This window comes from Callorhinus ursinus, unplaced genomic scaffold (genome assembly GCF_003265705.2).
Source record: "Callorhinus ursinus isolate GAN/ISIS: 27379988/994484 unplaced genomic scaffold, GSC_fseal_2.0 scaffold14, whole genome shotgun sequence".
NCBI classification, from domain to species: Eukaryota; Metazoa; Chordata; class Mammalia; order Carnivora; family Otariidae; genus Callorhinus; species Callorhinus ursinus.
In genome coordinates, this window is record NW_027397076.1 from 24,033,279 (window position 1) to 24,051,222 (window position 17,944).

At 36.2% G+C, this 17,944-nt stretch overlaps 1 long non-coding RNA gene and 1 pseudogene across 3 annotated transcripts in view; both read right to left on the bottom strand.

Annotated features, from left to right (window-relative positions):
- LOC112831938 (Y-box-binding protein 1-like) overlaps positions 1–8,040 on the bottom strand; it is an 87,785-nt pseudogene extending 79,745 nt beyond the window's left edge.
- Positions 1–17,944, bottom strand: part of LOC112831949 (uncharacterized) — a 194,619-nt gene that overhangs the window by 93,383 nt on the left and 83,292 nt on the right. The gene's annotated exons all lie outside the window — the stretch shown is intronic.

The window sequence follows — 17,944 nt, forward strand, 5'->3', positions numbered from 1 at the left end:
ATAGTCATAATAATTAATTCAGGCAAAAAAAATCAACAAAACTAGTGAGTGAAAGTTGAATGAAGAATGGGATATTTATGTTGTGTAAAGTATCTCCTCACAAAGTACACAATAATTATAAAAGAGAAAGGAATAGCTTTACAGTGAAAAAATCTGGAAGCTATCGCCTTACTCGAGTGATCAAAGTTAACATTACCAAGGATGGGACGAAACAACCCAAAGTGCCATGTGATAGAACACAGCGAAAAAAGCACACAACCACTACTCTGATATTAATAGCCTGAATCAAATCAAAGGAATCACCAGACAATGCTAAATCCTACAAAGCAGTTAGTCTGTAATTTTTAAATAACTTAAGGTCATAAAGGTCCAAGAGAGACTGAGCAACAATTCCAGATATAAGGGAACTGAAGAGACATGACGACTACACGCAACATATGATACTAGATTGGATCTTTCTGTTGTAAGAGACATTAGTGTAATAGGTACTGAAACCATTTTATAAATCAACATTTCGTGGGAGCATTCTGGACTATTCTTAGAACTTTTCTATCGGTTTAAAATTATTTAAAAAAAAAAAAGCCCAACTTCACATTTTGTGGACAAGGAAGCAAAGGCAAAATCCTGCCGATGTCAAAAAGCTAAATAGCATCTGAGTGGGCACTGCAATTCCAAATCACCATTCCAGTATTTTTTTCCACTCTTCTCTCTCTGTCCTCAAGTAGAAAAAAAATATCAGCCCTTAAGTTCAGAGGCTTTGTTTTCTACCCTGCTGGATCCAAATGCCTACAATTGTGGCAGGCTCATATTTGATGCTTGAAAATACGCTTTGGATTACTGAATTGCACCGTACAGTACTAAAGGACTGTATTTTGGAGTATTTTGTCTTTAAGCTATGCTTTTAATGCTTCAATTTTCATTTCAAAATTGATATTTCTGGTCATATTCAAACAATAAGGAAAAATGCTCCGCTGCTTTCAGTCTATGCAACCTCTGAAAACTAAAAAGTAAAAAAAGAATTTTCCAATGTTTTTCAGAAAGCAGAAGTAGATCATATAAACAGCGAAATGGCTTATTAAGTGTTCTCCATCCTCATTCCCACCTCTAAAGGCTGTGCCAGTGCATTCACACACTCAATAAATGTCACTCTTTGCCCTTTACAATCTGCAGTGGCCTCCAAGAGTGAGTCTAGACAGGTTAGCTTCCTCGTTCCTTCACGGAGAACAAGATCTAACAACCACAGCAACTTAAGGTGCTTTAGGCTAACCCTTTTATAACTACAAAACCAAAACAAACTCACAAATTAAGTTTGGAAAAGACTGCATAACCATTAAAATTCACTTAATAACATCACTTGATGTCATAGATCATGTTATATTCCTGACACGACATTGCCAATTTTGAATTTTAAAATAGAAAGGTGTATTTATGAGTTTAATTGGTTGCCTGCCAACTTGATTCTTTAATTTGGGGCAAGAGAGGCCATTTATCCAAAATACAAATGCTGCTTAATGAAAATTTTTCTGATGAGTATGATTGACAATGGCAATTTACTGCTTCATTCATCCGTCTAACAAATATTTATTGAGTGTCAGTCACTGTCGTAGGTAATGGAACTATTGCAAAAAAAAAAGGACATACAGAAATAGAATGTGATAAGACAACTGCTGAAAAGTTGAATATGGTACTGTCACAGGATCTTTTTGAGTCCAGTGTGCTTATGGCACTCACCACTTTTATCAAACTATCGCAGAAACTTTATTAATGCCGTGCTTCATTAAGTCAATTGGCCTCCATTTTGGGGGGAGTTCTATTTTAAGCACAAAAATAAATCCTTGGTTCTCATGACAATCATATTTTAGACTTAGTAATGGTATATGTATGGCATAAAGTAAGGATGCATCTTTTTCATACTTTAAGTTCTAGCATCTTACACAGAGCATAAGAGATTATTGATAATACTTCTTTAATTAAATAATGAAGGAATAAAACAATAAATGCTGTGTCTCTCTCAGAGCTCTAATTTCTTAATTAGAATAATATATTTAACCAAACTGAAAAGCTGTCATCATATGGCTATTTTGGTTAACATTTGCAAATATAAGTGAGGAATCACATTGCTATGTGGCTACTGTTCTCATGACTTTGAAAAGTTTTTAAGGATACAGAAAAATCTCAAAGTTTTACTAGTTTCTTGGAATTAGATTTTTCACTGGATGGGGCCATTAATTTTAAAAGATTCTTTCCATGATTTACCCAAGTTGCCTTTTTAATTTTTTTATTTATTAAGTTTTTATTTTAATTCCTTTCTTTTGGTGCCAAAAAGCACACAGAACAATGAACCCAGAGAAAGCAAAGTGTCCAAAGTGAAAGGAATCATAAAATATTAACACAATTTAAATTAAAAGGAGACAATAACTGATGATATTTTTAAAGTCTAAAGTAAATTATTGCACACAGTTTAAAGAAAAACATTATTTCAAAAGTATGTGTTTCACATCAGCAAATCAGTTATCCATGTATATTAGACATAGACAAGGAAGAGGATTTTGTCCATCCTGAAAACTCACTTCATTAAAAAGAACAGCTTCCAGAAGAGGTTATGGTTTTGAAAAATAAGAATGGTCTCACTTTAGGGCTCCGTCTGCTCTCAGATGGAGTAGAACCAATGAAGTGGATACTCGCCAAAGAATACTAATCAGATTTGTATATAAACAGTGTTCCACTCCAATTTCTAGCAGTTTGGTGACCAAACATGTTACTGGAAGTACTATAAGTTTCCTGGAAGTGTTGGGGGTAGAGGCAAGAGAGGATGGGTAGGGGAAGCTTTTCTTACAGTGGGAATTATAAATGTCCAAGGTGAAAAGATAAAGTTGCACTTTATCTATTCCACTGTGTTTTTGTAAGTATCAACCCCCATAATGCCATCCTGTAAGTGCTCAATTTATGTAGACACTATATTTTGATGATCAAAGCACAGGATTTCTGTCTTCCTCCCTGATGTTGTTACAAGTGGTGAAGTTAGAGTAGGAAGGGAGTCACTTTTCATGGTTTGTTGTACTTGAAATGCCAATATAAACTCCAATAAAAATTTTAGAAATCAAAGTCATGTTTATCTTTTTTGTTGTGATATCTACATGTTAAACCAAGTACTGCTATAAGTTAACCTCCTGAGTCACTAAATACTGATCTGTGTGTGTGTGTGTGTGTGTGTGTGTGTGTGTACATACTATGTACATTTATATATAAATACATTTAATAAAAACAGTTTCTTTTACTCACAGGATCACACAACCAGACCAGCCCCCTGACTTTCACAGGTACATAACTAAACCAATGGCAGATGGTTATTTACTTGCTTCCTCCTCTTTTCACTGTTGAGTTTTTCCCTCTTTAATTTGTACTTCTACAATCTTATTCTATTGTATTCTCTTCTTGCTTTATTGAAGTATAATTGACAAACTATTCTATCATATTCCTACTACCAACATACCCAGACAATTTCTAGAAATAGGTGAGATTTTTAAAACCAAAATTAAAGAATTGTTTCTAAACTATTTTTTCAAGAATATATTTACTTATTTCCACGATCACATTTATTAGGCTTCTATTTTGCCTCAGGTACCTTCCTACATGTTCTCTTCCTCTCTCAAAAGCCAGGAAATCAAAAACTATTTTCTCATTCCACAAAACTTTGTAACAAATTTCAATCTGAGTATAAATTTTAATCAGAACGTTACATAAATAGGGGTGTTTGGATGGTGCAATCAGTTGAGCTTCCAGCTCTTGGTTTGGGATCAGGTCATGATCTCAGGGTCATGAGATCAAGCTCCGTGTGGGGCTCTGCCCTGAGCGCAGAGACTGCTTCAGACTCTCTCTCCCTCTTCCGCTGCCCCTCCCCGCATGTGCTCTCTCTCTCTAAAATAAATAAATATTTAAAAATATATTTAATAAAAACAGAAAGTTACATAAATCTATTATCACAGTTTTAGGTACTAACTACAAAAGAGAGTTATAGCTCTAACAAGCACTCAAATTAGTTTAGTAGCATATTGGCGATGTTTAAAGTGAAGAAGAAAAAATAAAATGACACCAATATTTCCCTTGTCAGACTATTTTAGAGCATTGCTCATTCAACCAATGGCTAGATTATATAGATCTTGTATCTTTTGCATACATACGTATGTTAAAATCCAATCTCTCACTTCCTTAAATTCAGGTTCTCACCTAGATTAACACAATAGCTACTTAAATGTTTTGCTGACACCAACCTCACTGTAATTCAAACTGCTTTTACGAGTGTTACTACCACTAAAAAAAGGGTTACTTTTATAAAGTGCAAACTCAATCATAACATAGAAGAAAGAAATGGCCACGAGCAGACAATTTTTGAAGCTGAGTGATAAGTAAATCAGAGTTCATTATAAAATAATCAGGACTTGTGTATTGAAATTTTCCAAAAAAGTAATTCCAAAACAACCTTACAACTATGGTGTGAAATACTAACAATATCATATTATAGACAATGTTTCTCAGATATATATTAATGTTAAAACCTTTGCAAAGAGTAAAACAGAAGCAGGTAGTTTGTGTTCCCATTTGGATTTCTAATGGCATCCTGGTCATTCCTATTATTAGTAAATCAAATTTCAACTTTTCCCTGGAGAAAATTTATCACTGAAGGGAAAATAGGAATAGGGAAGAAGAAGCAAAATAAGTCAAAACAGAGTTTCTATTTCATCTCAGCCCATGTGAATCTTGAAATGAATTATTTAACCTTTGAGAACTGTCTCCCCATGCATCAAATTATAGTTATTATTTATTCCAAACACCACTGAAAATTCTTCCTCCAGTGGCATCATTATATAAGTGCAAGTTGCAGTTTAATAAAACAAAAGTGGAACACAATTTGCTAAAGCAAACTGAGCAAAATCTTGTAAATTGGCACATGTTCAGGAGATGACTAAAAAGTACTAGGAAGAACAAGTAAAAATTCTGATAATTTTGTTCAACTAGCGCCTATTATCTACCTACAAGAATATAAATATTGCTGGGGCACCTGGGTGGCTCAGTTGGTTAATCAACTGCCTTTGGCTCGGGTCATGATCCCAGGGTCCTGGGATCGAGCCCCACATCGGGCTCCCTGCTCAGCAGGGAGCCTGCTTCTCCCTCTCCTCCCCACTCATGCTCTCTCTCTCTCTCTCTCTCAAGTAAATAGATAAAATCTTTTTTAAAAAGAATATAAATATTGCTGACTCTTAGTTTTGACAAACCTTCAATGAAATTTCATTAAGCTGGTTTTGACAACCTTAGAACCTCATGAGATTATTTGAAGGTAAACTATTAAATGGCCTCATGAGATTATTGAAGGTAATCAATAATAATAGATTTTCATTTTTTCCCTTGCCTTGCATCCAGTTCCCCTTCTAGTAATAACATCTTAAATCTACTTTAAGAAGCAATTCCTCCTCAGCTTTCAGCCCATGAATTTCAGATGGGACCAGTATTACCCTCTCTATGATGTAGGTTTGGCCAATCAATGAATTCCATCCCTCTGGTTCCAGCAGTTCAAGGACAGCATCTATCCCAGATCATCCTAAAATTTGTGATTTGTGTGACAACTACTGGGAAAGAAAATGTCTCTTTCCACTGAGGTTAATAAGTTCTAAGGGTGTGAATTGAAAGCTATTAGAAGCCACCACCATGAGAAATGTTTGGGACATCGCAGTGTTGGGGAAGAGCTACGCTGAGAATAAATCCAACACAGAGGGAACCAAAAAGACGAAATTAATGGTTATATGACCTCACTGAAGAGCCTGAACTCAGCTGTGCTAGACATTCCCTGTACTCTCCCACACTATGAGCCAATAAGCTTCTGAGTGAGTTTGGTCTTTGTCCCTTGCTAACGGAGTCCTAACCAATAAACTGTTCTATGGCTTTCTATGTCTTCACTTTCATATCTGCAAAATTGGTATAATAGTACTAATATTATTGCTGAGAGGAATAAATGAATTAATATATTAATATATTTAAGACTTACATATAATAAGTGCTTAATAGTACATATAATCATTAGCTATTATTTTTAAATGTTTAAATTTGATCCACACACACAAAAAAGCAGCACCCCCCCCAACTATTTTGTACCTTCTTTTATTCTCTTCAATCCTCCATCATTTTTATTCCTTTTCTCACTCTCAAATGAAGGCCTGGGTTCATGTTTCATAGAAAATTTAAGCAATCAGAAGAGAACTTTCTCACTCTCTTTGCACCAAAACTAAAATCCTACCTAATTTGCATGCAAATATTTAGCCTTCTGTCCTATCACAATGTATGAACAATCCCTGCTCCTATCTAAAGCCAAACTCTCTAGCTATGCACTGAATTTAGATCCCTTCCTGCATACTCAAGGAATTTGCTCCTATAATTATCCTTCCCCCTGTTATATCATCAGATTTTCTTTATACTAACATTCCCATCAGTATATAAACTCCAAGACACAGCTATCCAGCACCATAGATAGCAACAGGGTTGGAAGGACTGATTCTGGAGAATGCTGTTGATTCTGATGACCTGGGTTGAATTACCACCTGCACACCTTACTAGATGTGTGATCTTAGGCAATGTACTTAATATCTCTGTCCTCAAATTTCCAGGAAAACAGAAATAACAATAGTGTCTCCAACCTAGAGTTTCTATGGGTATTAAATTAGATGTTTATAGAGCACATAGGAAAATGTCTGGCATATTGTACCTGATAAATGTGTTTATTAAAATAATAATAATCATGTAATAAATCCTGCTAGTAGTACACTGGCTCCAGCTATTGGTCAATTTATCTAAAGCACTGTACTGTGCTTGCACTGTCCTCACTCTCATACACAGCATTTGCTCTCGAACTCCCATCCCTCAGGCTTCAGTGTTCACCACCTCACCAATACCATCCTTATCAAGGCCATCAACTCCTCCATGTTTCTAAATCCAGTAGTGATTTCTGTCTTCACTATACTGTAACTTTTAGCAATATTTGAATCAAATGATCTTTCCTTCTTTTTTGAAAGACTTTCTTCAGTGAGCCCCCAGTATTTGCACTCTTGCTTCTTACTAACTCAGTGGTTATACCTTCTCAGACTTCTTAACAGGCTTTGCCTATTTTTTTGACCTGTAAACTTTGTAATGCTTCTCTGTCTAACCTCATTTCCTAGGTGAGCCCATCCACTCTTGTAGCTAAGATACTGCAATAGGCTGATAACTTCCAAATGCATATCCTCCTCAATGATCATCCCGGACTTGTAAAGCCAACTTAAAATGGCAAAATTAACATGCTACAATTGAACTCTTAATTTTTTCTAAGCTCTGTACCCTGTCCCCCCCTTTTTATTTACCATTTTCTCTATTTTAGCAAAGAGAAGCAGCCCCATGTTTCCAATTTTTCAAGGCAAAAACCTGAAGTCAACCTTGACTGAATCTTTCTATCACACCCCCATTCAACCCTCTAACAATTACTGTTCATTCCACCTGCAATGTATATCCACAATATTTTTCTCAAGATTTCCACTGTCACTAACCTACCTAAAGTCCCCATCATCTTTTGCCTGAATTATCATCCTAGCTTCTTAATTCATCTAACTTTTTCCATCTGTTGAAGTTTGAATTCTTCAGGAAGCAGACACTGAGATGGAGTTAGGAGTGCAAAAAGTGTATTGGTTGAGGTTCACCTGTGAAAGGAAAAGCAAGGAAGTGGGATGGACAGTGATGCCAACCTGCCAAGGTCTCTGACAGCCCAACAAGGGGTTCTGAAACAAAGTTTTCCCATTAGAGGAGTCCTGCATTGGGTAGAAATGGCTGCACCCTTGTGCCATCACCTTGTTCAGTGATTGGTTGGGGCCACTCTAGCAACTGAGGCAAATCTGTGCTGAAGCTTACAACCAGATGCTGTCAGCTAACCACACCCTTCATCGCTGGGCGGCAAGTCCCTTCTTGAAGGGGGCTGGATTGGCATAAATCTCCATCTTCCAGAACATCCTTGCTCCTTGCCATCTAGTCTTGCTCCTCCACTGTGTATTCTACACACAGCAGCCAGTGTTACTTTTAAATGTGAGTCAGAGCATCACATTCCCCTGTTCAGAAGCCTCCATTAGTCTCTCATGTCATTCAACATAAAATCCGTGACCTAGAAAACCCTTCACCACCTCTCCCTTCATTCTCTCCCTAACCTCATTTAACCACTTCCCTTTCATTCACTCCAATCCAGCTCCATCAGGGCCTTTGCATTTGCTGCTTCCTCCTTCTCAAGCATCTCTCCCAAAATATCTGCATTTCCTTCTGGTCTTTGTTTAAATGTTACCTTATTTGGAACACTCTCCTTGACCCTTCTTTATACAACCAATATGTATATGCCCATACACCTCCACCACCACTTTCTGTCCCTATACCCTGTGTTATTTTTCTACATTCTGATCCTTAATAGGTCATATATTTATTTTTACATGAGCTTCAGGAGAACAGGACTGTTTTTTTAATTCACTAAGGTGAATTTACTTCCATTCCTACAGTAGGCATATAATAGACATTAAGGGAATGTTTTGAATGAATGTTCTCCCCGCTTCCTCCCATACTTTCCAAAAAGTCTAGTCTCAATACAGCGATCAGAATGATATCTCTAAATTTAAATCAGGTCATTAGAGCTCAAAACCTTCTAATAACTGCTTGCAGTTGAAATAAAAAGTCCTTATGATGCTCTACAGGATCTAGCCCTTGGCCACTAATACAATTACCTTCTGCTATTCCTTTTTCTTGTTCCATGTCTACCACATGAGCTTTTTGCTGCTTTTTGAGCACACCCAGCATAGTTGACACCATTTCAGTGCCTTTGCCCTTCCTCTTTCCTTAGTTAGAATGCTCCTCCACAAAGATATTCACATGGCTTTGTTCAGGTCTTTGCTCTAAAGCTCTACCTTGGGAAGGACTTGTCAATCCAACTACCTATAATAGCACCCACTGCCATCTTCTGGTCCTCACAACACTTGTTATGACTTAACTTTGTTCATAATTGTCATACTTGATACATGCATTTATGTTTATTTGTGCCCTCCCTACTAAAATGTAAGTTCCTTGAAGACAAGAGACTTTTTCTGATATCTAATGATTTTTTTTTTAAAGCAAGGAATACACCGAACATGTATACATGTGCTCATAACAAATATATACTTGAAAAACCAGTCCAAATTTTTGGGAAAAAAAGCCTAAGGGTAAGAATTAAAGAGATTAGTATTGGGTGGAATTATAGCATCTGAAATGTTTGGACTTTTTTCTTTTGATAAATTTTCCCTCCACATTAAGAATCACAGACCTGTACCTCTGAAACAAATAATACATTATATGTTTAAAAAGAAGAAGAAGATAGCAGGAGGGAAAGAATGAAGGGGGGAAATCGGAGGGGGAGACGAACCCCGAGAGACCACGGACTCTGAGAAACAAACTGAGGGTTCTAGAGGGGAGGGGGTGGGGGGATGGGTTAGCCTGGTGATGGGTATTAAAGAGGGCACATATTGAATGGAGCACTGGGTGTTATACGCAAACAATGAATCATGGAACACTACATCAAAAACTAATGATGCAATGTATGGTGATTAACATAACCCAATAAAAAATGCAGGAAAGAAAAAAAAGAATTATTAAAGCAATTATTTTATTCTCCCCCAGAAAATAAAGCAAAAAGGAATCTGCTCACAAATTCCACCTTCTTGAAACTTTGCTATACCTTTTATATTAACCAAAGGAAGTTAATTCTAGATCTCTTGTGACAGAAATTAAAGTAATAATATTCCTTGTGACTGTAATGACCTACCACAAGATAACATGCTACTTAATTGCTAAATGAGTTTGAATTGATTTCAGATCTCCAAGACTTTAAAATATTAAAGGCATACACATATTCTTCATCCCCCATATTTCCATGTGGAAAGACTTTGCTGGAGTAAAATTCATGGTCTTTATCCTTACCTTTCCTCACTTTTCTGCAAGGGGGAAAAATCACTCATCTGCTTGGTGAGTTTGGAAAAAGGAGTCCAATGTGCTCCTTTGTCTTTCCCTTCTGTTTGTGAGAGGCAGCTATCTTCAGAAAGCACATAATCTGCGCCCCTCCTTGCCCTAAATTTTACACAGTCAGGTGCACAGATGGGAGGTCAGTGGCTTTTTAAGTAATGCCTTTGCCTTTGTAGGTAGGTTAAATTCACACATGAAGTAATCACAGACATTCTTTACTACAGGCAAAGCCATATTTTTCCAAATATGATTTCCAGACACAATTCTTATGTCTGTTTCTTGGGGGCTTCCAATACAAGCACAGAGAAAGTTGTGTTCTGCCTTGACCTACAAAGATACTAATAACCCCATCAATTTTCCTTTCAACTTGATAAATGTATGGCAGTATGATTAAAAAATATTTGCATGTTACCTCTATCAAAGGACCCTGACTTTAGAATATTTAAGTAATTTTCTTTTTCTAATCCAGTTTTTCTTGAGGAAAAGTTCAAAAGCATTTAAATAAAGTAATAAGAATGAATTTAGAAGATGAACCAAAGACAGGATTTGGTATCATAAAGGGTAACCTCTTTAAATACTTGCTTTCTTTTCTTGACTATTAGGTTGATAATCTCCATTCAGAAGAGAATAAAGAAAAGCCGTGCCTCCCATGAAATTCCCAGCTCACCTTGCCTAACCTTGAAGTCTCACATCCCTCATATCAAATCAGTGTGATGAATGACACTCAGCCCTGCTGACTCTTACTAGAATTTCAATTAATCATACCTTTTAAATTCCATGATTCTCTCAGTCCTTTCTTGCCCTGTCTTCTAGAAAATTTGAAACACCTCAATAATGCTTAAAAGCTGAATTTTTCATGGGTTTTTCCATAGTCATCTCAATAAACCTGCCTTCTATTTTCAGAGTAGAAGTGTGTCTGGAATTACTGTCTATGGAAAGAATCCATTCAGGGCGCCTGGGTGGCTCAGATGGTTAAGCGTCTGCCTTCGGCTCAGGTCATGATCCCAGGGTCCTGGGATCGAGTCCTGCATCAGGCTCCCTGCTCCTTGGGAGCCTGCTTCTCCCTCTGCCTCCCTCTCTCTCTCTCTGTCTTGCATGAATAAATAAATAAAATCTTTTTTAAAAAAAAGGAAAAAAGAAAGAATCCATTCAATAAGCATTAATTATAAAATGAGTGATATATAACAGGCCTACAGAAAAAGAGTGGGGGTAAATAGACTACAGTAAATGACCCTGGCAGCCAACTGATTTGTTAGCAAAAGCTCTTAGGACATTACAAAGCATCAAATTTCAAACCAAATCTGTAAAAAGTAGTTGAGTAGAAAATGAAACACATATATATTGTCCTTGGGGATGACTACATATATGCAAGTAATTTTAAAATGTATATTTTTCATGAGAGATGTTAATCCTAGATTAAGTTGTAAAATGACTAATCAGTAGTAGGCTTCATTAGGAACCCACCCTATAACACAGTGGGCGAATACTATATATCTTGAGGGTTTTTTTTATCCTCTCCAGTAAAACATCCACATTCTTCATTTTTACTGAGTTAGATTTTCCCCAACCCACCACCCATAAAAATCTCTGATTTGCCAGGCCCAGCAAAGAATAAATATACCAAAATTCAATATGTTATCATAATGATAATTCACATGTATTAGAATTCACATGTATAAACTATTTGGAAAGTGATACAGACATGAATAGATATGATATAAATGTGAATAGATGGAGAAAAAACTAATTTTTTTAATTCAAAACCAGAAAAATAAAAACAAATGAAATTTAGAAATTGTAGAGCAAACATCCATGTTTAATCAATATATATTTAATGAGTAAATAAATCAGTGAACAAATAGATGGATGAATAAATGGCATCAAACAGATTAAAAGTTAAAGAATTTTTTTCTTACAATATTATATGTATGTGTGTGTATATGTGTGATGAAAGAGAGGATATACATAATGCATATTTTGTTGGTGGCTCTGATTACAAAAATTACTCGAAATGTCCTAATACAATGGTATATACAATATAATAAACATGCCCATCATCTGTGTTAAATATTCATCTACTTTACGAAAACTATCACATTAATAACTTTTTTCACAGTCAAAAATGCCTCGTATTTGTGACTGTCCTACACACAAGATACCAATTTTAATTTTTTAAATGCTTGTTCAAATACTATGACGAGAATATGTAGAGGTTTCTAATAACATGAATCAGTATCTCATAGAAATAGAAAAAATAATGTGTTAGTGATTGTTTTATAGCCACAAAACAACCAGAAAGAATTTACATTTTTTCATATCATCAGGAGGCTTGCTGTCATTGTTTTTATCTCACGAACATATCTCTAAAGAGCAGCATAAAAGTTTATAGGATTTTATCCAAACATTTCCCAAATTTAACATTATAGATGGTATAGAGACACTGAGTTATAAATACACTCCCAAGTAAGTGAGGTTATTAATAATCAAAGAAAAAACAACTAATGATAAATTAATAAAGCAGCAATTAAGCCCAGGACGATCACATCCAACAGCAATACAGTCACCATAAATTTATAAAAACTAGCTACAATTGTAACCCCAAACCCCCTCCCTTAAATGGGTACCAATTGTTATTTTAGACCATCTTCTCTTCTGTCTGCAGGGGTAATAATGAGGCTACAGATTAATAAGAAATGTTTCCTTACTAATTTAACTAATGGGACTTTAGGTTTTTGTCTCACCATATTGAGATATTTTCTAACAATATTTATAAATTTATGTAAAATATTAATTAAAAAACCTCATAGCATTTGTCAGAGGTAACTTTTGCCTTCTTGTCAAGGGCTATGCAGTATACAAAAATGTCCTTTCCTGAGATAACTATAAATAACCTGCCAGTGACACTTTCTATTCCTGGTAGAGCTAGTGCGAGTTTTTTGTTTTGTTCTGTTTTTTGCTACTGTGAGTTCTTGTAGAAGCAATAAAGTACTCCATACTCAGTTATTTACAAAACGGGAACTTAAAATTTACCTGTATTTTTACCTTTTTCCTAACCATCTCAGATATTAGCTCATCCTGACCTCCCAAGGGCCCTGGAAAGTACATAAAGTGTATATTTTTATTCCAATGTTAAAGGTCGGGGAACAAACCAACTTACAACTCTCTAGACGGGGCCATTTAGTCAAGTGTTTGGGTACGAAAAAAATAACACTTCACTGTATCTCTAGATTCATTCTAAATGCAAGGATTCCTATGATTTTGGATTTTGGATTTTTAAAATATGATTTACCTTGGGATCTAGAGTTACTTTTAAAAAAATTCTAGTCTTTTTCTATTTCTGGTCAGATTGACATAGCTAGCCTGGATTGCTTCTTTCTAATCTGTGTACATCACAATATTTTTGGATAGGCAGCCCTAGACACAGGTCTATGCATGCCACTTTATGTTTTCTCTCAAAGAGTCACTGCAGTTTTGTGGCCAAGAAACTCCCCTGTCCCTCCTGACCCCGTCCCTTCTATCACTTACAAGTCATATTTGCATACGTAGAATACGATTTCTTACAACCCACGGCCAAGTTGCTTTTCTCATTGACAGTCAAGTGCAACAACAAATTTCCTATTTCCTTATATATTCTACTTTCCTCCAGAAACACTCCTCCTGCACCTACCCAAATGCAAACAATAATTATTTTTAAATTTCTCAACCTGTACCGGGGCACAGGTTAATAACAGAGGAGAATGAGCACTGAACTGAGAGCCAGGCCTCCTAGTTCTCCCCCTAACTGGGCTTGCGACACTTGGCAAGTCACTCAGTACCTCAGTTACAGAGGGGATTCGGCCAGATAAACACTAACTCTTCTAGCTCTAACCTTCTATGATGTTCAAAATGAAAAGCAATTGCTTATAGAATACAAGTGTTATTTACCTCTAATATGTAAAAATAAGAAGAGACAACATAGAGTCTACATTAGTAAAAAGTAGGGTGTCATTAATAAAAAATATGATCCTCAGATTGAAAGTCTGTCTCTGCCACTCCATTTATCAATTACAAGTCTTCATCACCATCTTCTCTAACGTAGAGTATAAATCAAGACAAATATCCTAAATAGTTCTAAACTGATGGTCCTAACTGAAAATTTTTAACAAGGCAATATAAATCCATTTGAAATGGATATCTATCTATCATCTATCTCTATATCCACATCATTAAAAAATGAGAACATCTTGATTATTCTTTTACTTCATAGCAGAAAAACCTACACAGATTTTTTTTTACCCAAATTGAAGTTTTGAGGTCTGAAATATAATCTCTTTGGCATATACAAAATTCTCTTGGGATGTCCATGTTAGTCACCCCGAAAAGGTAGACCGTTCTTCAGGCACTTAGGTATATCAAAGGCAGTACATATGAACTACCAATTAAAATAAACTTTGGAGTCAGAGAAAATAAGATAGTTTCAATTTTGAGAATCAAGTCAAAATTATAAGGGCAGACACTCGAAATTGGGAATAACTTGCTATCAAAACCTTTCCCATATGGGAACTCTTGGTTGCCACTCGAAAGTTAAGAGCAATGAAATTTTATACACTCAAACAGTTAATGATGTTTCCTGTAAACAATGAGGAGACAGCTGGTGATCAAATATTTATTAATTGCCCAGAAATTATATAATTTCATGTATAAATGTACTAGTTCTAGTTTATTCTTCACCAAAAATTTTTGCTTCTGGGAATAAAGTGAGACAAGTTTTGTTATTGAGATAGTGAATAAACCAAGATGTGTAAATGCACTTATATCCTTTTTTTTCTCTTATTTATGTTATGTTAGTCACCATACAATACATCATTAGTTTTTGATGTGGTGATCCATGATCCATTCTTTTCGTATAACACCCAGTGCTCCATGCAGTACATGCCCTCCTTAATACCCACCACTGGGTTAACCCATCGCCCCTCCTCCCTCCCCTCTAAAACCCGGTTTGTTTCTCAGAGTCCATAGTCTCTCATGGTTCGTCTCCCCCTCCGATTCCCCCACCCCTCATTTTTCCCTTCCTTCTCCTCATGTCCTCCATGCTATTCCTTAGGTTCCACAAATAAGTGAAACCATATGATAATTGACTTTCTCTGCTTGACTTATTTCACTTAGCATGATCTCCTCCAGTCCCATCCATGTTGATGTAAAAGTTGGGTATTCATCCTTGCTGATGGCTGAGTAATATTCCATTGTATATATGGACCACATCTTCTTTATCCATTCATGTGTTGAAGGGCCTCTCGGCTCTTTCCACAGTTTGGCTATTGTGGACATTGCTGCTATGAACATTGGGGTGCATATGGCCCTTCTTTTCACTACATCTGTGTCTTTGGGGTAAATACCCAGGAGTGCAATTGCTGGGTCATAGGGTAGCTCTATTTTCAACTTTTTGAGGCACCTCCACACTGTTTTCCAAAGTGGCTGTACCAACTTGCATTCCCACCAACAGTGTAAGAGGGTTCCCCCTTCTCCACAACCTCTCCAACATTTGTTGTTTCTTTCCCTGTCCATTTTTGCCATTCTAACTGGTGTAAGGTGGTATCTCAATGTGGTTCTGATCTGAATTTCCCTTATGGCTAATGATGATGAACATTTTTTCATGTGTCTGTTAGCCATTTGTATGTCTTCTTCAGAGAAGTGTCTTTTCATATCTTCTGCCCACTTTTTGACTTACTTGTTTTTGTGGGTGTTGAGTTTGAGAAGTTCTTTATAGATCTTGGATACCAGCCCTTTATCTGTAGTGTCATTTGCAAATACCTTCTCCCATTCTGTGGGTTGCCTCTTTGTTTTGTTGACTGTTTTCTTTGCTGTGCAGAAGCTTTTTATCTTGATGAAGTCCCAAAAGTTCATTTTTGCTTTTGTTTCACTAGCTTTTGGAGACATGTCTTGAAAGAAGTTGCTGTGGGCGATGTCAAAGAGGTTACTGCTTATGTTCTCCTCTAGGATTTTGATGGATTCCTGTCTCACATTGAGATCTTTCATCCACTTTGAGTTTATCTTTGTGAATGGTGTTAGAGAATGGTCGAGTTTCATTCTTCTGCATGTGGCTTTCCAATTTTCCCAGCATCATTTATTGAAGAGACTGTCTTTTTTCCATTGCATGTTTTTTCCTGCTTTGTCAAAGATCATTTGACCATAGAGTTGAGGGTCCATATCTGCATTCTCTATTCTGTTCCATTGGTCTATATGTCTGTTTTTGTGCCAGTACCATGCTGTCTTGGTAATCACTGCTTTGTAATATAGCTTGAAATTGGGCAACGTGATGCCCCCAGCTTTGTTTTTCTTTTTCAACATTTCCTTGGCGATTCGGGGTCTTTTCTGGTTCCATACAAATTTTAGGATTGTTTGTTCCAGCACTTTGAAAAATGTCATTGGAATTTTGATCGGGATGGCATTGAAGGTATAGATTGCTCTGGGTAGCATAGACATTTTAACAATGTTTATTCTTCTGATCCATGAGCATGGAATATTTTTCCATCTTTTTATGTCTTCTTCAATTTCTTTCATGAGTGTTTTGTAGTTCCTAGAGTATAGATCCTTTACCTCTTTGGTTAGGTTTATTCCAAGGTATCTTATGGTTTTTGGTGCTATTGTAAATGGAATCATTTCTCTAATTTCTCTTTCTACAGTTGCATTGTTAGTGTATAAGAAAGCAACTGATTTCTGTGTATTGATTTTGTATCCTGCCACATTACTGAATTGCTGTATGGGTTCTAGGAATTTGGGGGTGGAGTCTTTTGGGTTTTCCACATAAAGTATCATGTCGTCTGCAAAAAGAGAGAGTTTGACTTCTTCTTTGCCAATTCAAATAGCTTTTATTTCTTTTGTTGTCTGATTGCTGTTGCTAGGACTTCTAGTACTATGTTGAACAATAGTGGTGAGAGTGGGCATCCTTGACGTGTTCCTGACCTCAAGGGAAAGGCTCTCAGCTTTTCCCCCACTGAGGATGATATTCGCTGTGGGTTTTTCATAGATGGATTTTATGAACTTGAGGAATGTTCCTTCTATCCCTAAACTCTTAAGAGTTTTAATCAGGAAAGGATGTTGTATTTTGTCAAATGCCTTTTTCTGTATCAATTGAGAGGACCATATGGTTCTTCTCCCTCCTCTTGTAACGTGTTCTATCACATTGATTGACTTGCGAATGTTGAACCACCCTTGCATCCTGGGGAGAAATCCCACTTGGGCGTGGTGGATGATCCTTTTAATGTATTGTTGGATCCTATTAGCTAGGATTTTGTTGAGGATTTTGGAATCCATATTCATCAGGGATATCGGTCTGAAATTCTCCTTTATGATGGGATCTTTGCCTGGTTTGGGGATTAAAGTAATGCTGGCCTCCTAAAATGAGTTTGGAAGTTTTCCTTCTGTTTCTATTTTTTGAAACAGCTTCAGTAGAATAGGTATTATTCCTTCTTTGAATGTTTGGTAGAATTCCTCAGGGAATTCATCAGGCCCTGGACTCTTGTTTTTTGGGAGGTTTTTGATCACTGCTTCAATCTCGTTACTGGTTATTGGCCTATTCAAGTTGTCAGTTTCTTCCTGTTTCAGCCTTGGCAGCTTATAGGTTTCCAGGAAGTCCTCCATTTCATCCAGATTGCTCAGTTTATTGGCATATAGTTGTTGATTATAATTTCTTCTTTTTTTTGGTTGCTTAACCGATTTTAATAACATGACATAAAGCCCCTACACTTGATAGAATTGTTATGCAAAATACATAGATGAATACTGTCTTCTTTTAAAAAATATAAAATAAATAAGCAAGACGTGAAAATAGGCAAGTTTCACTAAATAAATGAAAATTTTAAAAAAAGAAACTTTTGCTTTCCATATCATTTGAAGAAGGGAAATTATCATTTTAAAC